General features: G+C 43.3%; 1 pseudogene; it reads right to left on the bottom strand.

The window, feature by feature from the left end:
* Positions 1-3,141: 3,141 nt before the first annotated feature.
* Positions 3,142-3,324, bottom strand: LOC118528171 (ATP synthase F(0) complex subunit j, mitochondrial pseudogene; annotated as a pseudogene).
* Between the last annotated feature and the right edge of the window lie 1,903 nt (positions 3,325-5,227).

Raw genomic sequence — 5,227 nt, 5'->3', positions numbered from 1 at the left:
GAAGAGGGGTCTTTCTAGCTCCTACATGTAGTGGTGCAATGAGCTCTCAATGGAATTGTGCCTGTCTCCTTTGTGAAATTCCAGATCCTCAGGGAATGGCTTGGGAAATTGGTGGATAAATTTCGATAGTTGGATTGTGTGGCAGATGAAGGCCTTGGATACTGCTCCTTGTGGGGTGAATTAGTCATTCTGTCAAATGTTTTTTCTTCATCAATTGAAAGATCATATGGTTCTTGTCCTTTCTCTTATTAATGTGATGTATCACATTGATTGATTTGTGAATGTTGAACCACACTTGCAGCCCAGGAGTAAATCCCACTTGGTCATGGTAAATAATCCTTTTAATGTACTGTTGGATCCTATTGGCTGGTATCTTGGTGAGAATTTTGGCAGCAATGTTCATCAGGGGTATTGGTTTAAAACTCTCCATAGAGTAGGGATAGAGGGAACATACCTCAATATCATAAAAGCCATCTATGCAAAGCCCACATCGAATGTCATTCTCAATGGGGAAAAACTGAGAGCTTTTCCCCTAAGGTCAGGAACACGAGAGGGATGCCCACTTTCACCACTGTTGTTCAACATAGTACTAGAAGTCCTAGCCTCAGCAATCAGACAACAAAAAGAAATAAAGGGCATTCAAATTGGCAAAGAAGAAGTCAAACTCTTTCTCTTCACAGATGGCATAATACTTTATGTGGAAAACCCAAAAGACTCCACCCAAAAATTGCTAGAACTCATATAGGAATTCAGCACCTTGGCAGGATATAAAATCAATGCACAGAAATCAGTTGCATTTCTATACACTAACAATGAGACAGAAGAAAGAGAAATTAAGGAATTAATCCCATTTACATTTGCACCAAAACCCATAAGATACCTGGGAATAAACCTAACCAAAGAGGTAAAGGATCTGTACTCTAAAAACTACAGAACACTTATGAAAGAAATTGAGGAAGACACAAAGAAATGGAAAAATATTCCGTGCTCATGGATTGGAAGTATAAATATTGTTAAAATATCTATGCTACCCAGAGCAATCTACACATTCAATGCAATACCTATCAAAATACCATTGAGATTTTTCACAGAGCTGGAACAAAAATCCTAAAATTTGTATGGAACCAGATAAGGCCCTGAATGGCCAGAGGAATGTTGAAAAAGAAACATCACAATGCCAGACTTCAAGCTCTATTACAAAGTTGCAATCATCAAGACAGTATGGTACTGGCACAAAAACAGACACATAGATCAATGAAACAGAATAGAGAGCCCAGAAATGACCCTCAACTCTATGGTCAACCAACCTTCGACAAAGCAGGAAAGTCTCTTCAATAAATGGTGCTGGGAAAATTGGACAGCCACATGTAGAAGAATGAAACTGGAGCATTTTCTTACACCATACACAAAGATAAACTCAAATGGATGAAAGACCTAAATGTGAGACAGGAATCCATCAAAATCCTAGAGGAGAACACAGGCAGCAACCTCTGTGACCTTGGCCACAGCAACCTCTGTGACCTCAGCTGCAGCAACTTCTTGCTAGACACGTCTCCAAAGACAAGGGAAACAAAAGCAAAATGAACTATTGGGACTTCATCAAGATAAAAAGCTTCTGCACAGCAAAGGAAACAGTCAACAAAACTAAAAGGCAATCTATGGAATGGGAGAAGATATTTGCAAATGACATATCAGATAAAGGGCTGGTATCCAAGATCTATAAAACTCAACACCCAAAGAACCAATAATCCAATGAAGAAATGGGCAGAAGACATGAACAGACATTTTTCCAAAGAAGACATCCAAATGGCCAACAGACACATGAAAAAGTGCTCAACATCGCTCAGCATCAGGGAAATCCAAATCAAAACCTCAATGAGATACCACCTCACACCAGTCAGAATGGCTAAAATTAACACGTCAGGAAATGACAGATGTTGGCGAGGATGCGGAGAAAGGGGAACCCTCCTACACTGTTGGTGGGAATGCAAGCTGGTACAGCCACGCTGGAAAACAGTATGGAGGTTCCTCAGAAAGTTGAAAATAGAGCTACCGTACAACCCAGCAATTGCACTAGTGGATGTTTACCCCAAAGATACAAATGTAGTGATCTGCACCCCAATGGTTATAGCAGCAATGTCCACAATAGCCAAACTGTAGAAGGAACCAAGTTGTCCTTCAACAGATGAATGGATAAAGAAGATGTGATATATATACATAATGGAATATTACTCAGCCACCAGAAAAGATAAATACCTACCATTTACATTGACGTGAATGGAACTGGAGGGTATTATGCTGAGCAAAATCAGTCAGTCAGAGAGAGACAATTATCATGTGGCTTCACTCATACGTGGAATATAAGAAACAGCGCAGAGGACCATTGGGGAAGGGAGGGAAAACTGAATGGGAAGTCATCAGAGAGGGAGAGAAACCATGAGAGACTCTTAACTCTAGGAAATAAACTGAGGGTTGCTGGAGGGAAGGTGGGTAGGGGGATAGGGTAATTGTGTGATGGGCATTAAGGAAGGCACGTGATGTGATGAACACTGGCTATTATATGCAACTGACAAATTACTTAACACTACATCTGAAACAAATGATGTTACTATAAGTTGGCTAATTGAATTTAAATTAAAAAAAAAAACTGATCTGAAGAAATTTGGTGTTTTCCTTAAGATGAGTCGAAGCTTCTGTGTGACATAACCACACTTTGCATGCATAGAAACATTCCAGTAATATTAACTATGTGGCTCTTCTAATTTTTTTTTCTGTTTAACAAATATTTATTGGACGTCAGAAGTGTGAGTGCCTGGACTTGATCCCCAACTCCTATGATAATCGAGATATTTATTCTTGGGTTCCTCCAGTTTTCTAAGGGTGGGACGGCTGGATGAGTGAGATGCTGACTTGTACATGCTGTGTTCCAAAGATCTATTCAGAGTAACATGGGCACATGGGGGAGCTGTTAGAGGGACATGGGCTCAGGCAGTAGTACCTCGCACAGGCACGTGTATTCATGCCATGAAGGAAATGGCCCTTCTACAAGGGTACAGCCATGCTCCTCCCCATCTAACAGAGCCGGCTGAAATTTACAGCCAGACTGACGTTCCACCAGATGTGTCCTCCAGCTGAAGCCGGTTAATGATGACCATGAGCAGGTGCAGGACTCAAAGCTTTCAAAGCTTTACCTCTTTTATCAGCATTCCTGATTTTATAAACAACAAAGCCCATCAGCCCCCTTCCTATCCAAATCTCTTCCTAAACTTGGATGTAGTAGAGCTTCATGGGGGTCCAACCATTTTAAATAAGACTTTGAAGCATCTCGGCACAAGACCACCGACTCAGGTCACCCTGACTGCGTGGCCAACGACTTGGGGAGCGGGCTTTTCTAATCTTGAAGAATGCATTTTGCCTTGGCAATATTGGCAAAGAGGTCTGCTTGAGAAACAGTGGAAGGTGTAGCATCACTTTTTTTTAGGATTGAAATGGATGCAGCTAAAATTCTATATTTTTAGCCACAGGTGGCCCTACAGCAGTCCTGGCTAACGAGATGAAAAGTGGATGTGGTGGGGTGGGGCTTCTAGGAAAGCTCTTTAAAAGATGGCACCTTTGTCCTCTGTCCTTACTTTTTTTTTTTTTTTTTTGCTTGGAATGCTGATGCAATGCTGGAGGTGGCGCTGCCATCTTATAACCATGAGGTAAAAATGAACAAAGGCTAGGCGAGCAGAAAGCGAGAACAAACAGCAGTTCTAGATGGGGTTGTGCAGTTGTCCTACCAGTCCTGAACTGCTTATCTCTGGGTTTTTTACACTAGAAAAAAAAAAAACAAACCACTTAATTTGTTTAAGTTGGTATTTTGGGAGTTTCTGCTACTTGCCATCAAAAACAACATCTAACTGAATCAGAGGTATTTTCAGTCTGTCCCAGAGGTAGAGGTTTGCAGACCTGGGGGTATTTTCTGCTATGTGAGTTCGGGTGTACTGCCTCACGTACTTTAAATACAACCATAATACCCACCGCTGGATTGTTTTAAGGATTACTTGGAACTAAGACATTTTAGCATAGTGCCTTGTACATACGAAGAACTAGTAGATGGTAGTACTAGAGTTGCCTCCCACTACAGATACAGGGCACACAGTCATGTGCAAGAACTTTTGAAAATAGAGTAGGATTTGGCAGTGTTGTGTCTTGGACACTTTGAATATTATTCTGGACTTCACTGTCACATCAGATTCAAGGTCACCTGATGCCAAGTGAATCTGCCCAGGCCTAACCACAGACTATTATTCGGTCCCTCAGCCCCCTTCTGGGGGATGATGCCCACAGATCACTCTAGGGGAACTACCCCTACCCCACATCAGCCCCTTACAGAGCCAGACTGTTATGTGGAGAGAATAGGCTATATGATTCTTGTCCCTGAGGCCATCTCCTGGGACTCTGCTGATTGCACCACAAGTAGACAAACAAGCTGAAGGGACTCATTCTGTAGGCTGGCCAGAAGCCTAGCAAGGATCCTAGTAGGAAAGCTCTTCCCGTGAGGGGCAGTAGCTGGAGAAAAACACCAGCCTGCTGGCTGCTCACCCCTCAGTGCTGCCTGGCAAGCTGATTTCTGTGCCGCGGATCCATGTACTCTGACCATTTTGAATGTTCTTCTCTCTCCTCAGAACTTCCCTTCTCATTCTCATCTGAAGATAGTACTTCTGATTTGAGTGGGGGAAAAAAAAAGAACCGTCTCATCCTCCCAGAACTGAGTCTGTACCCTTTGCTCTGCCTGCCTTCCTGTTACCGGGGATGAAATGCGCCTGCACCTTGCAGAGGCCTGCCCTCACCTGGGCCCTGGGGACCCCGTCCTGTCGTCACTCTGGAACATCCCCCTAGAACAGCACTTCTCCTTCTCTCCTGTGTCATCGCATCCAAATGTCCTTCTCTTCTGGATCATTCTTTGTGCAAACATGCTTTGATCTCCTCATCTGAAAACAGCCCCAGCAACAACACCCTTCCTCGAGCCTGAGTCTGAGTCCCCTCCACCTTCCACTTCGCTTCTGTGCTTTTCTCCTCCTGCTCTGTCCTCATGGTTCCCATCGCCCTGCCTCCTGTCCATCTGGAATTCACTCCAGGCAGACTTCTGTCCCCACCATTCCCCTGCAACTGCTCGTATCACCTGATGACTTCTTTGTTGCCAAAGCCAATGGCCAATTCTCAGTCCTCAGCTTCCGCAAACTGT

This window comes from Halichoerus grypus, chromosome 1, assembly GCF_964656455.1.
Source record: "Halichoerus grypus chromosome 1, mHalGry1.hap1.1, whole genome shotgun sequence".
NCBI lineage: Eukaryota > Metazoa > Chordata > Mammalia > Carnivora > Phocidae > Halichoerus > Halichoerus grypus.
Note: the sequence above shows the minus strand (reverse complement) of the source record. Positions and strands in the feature narration are given on the sequence as shown.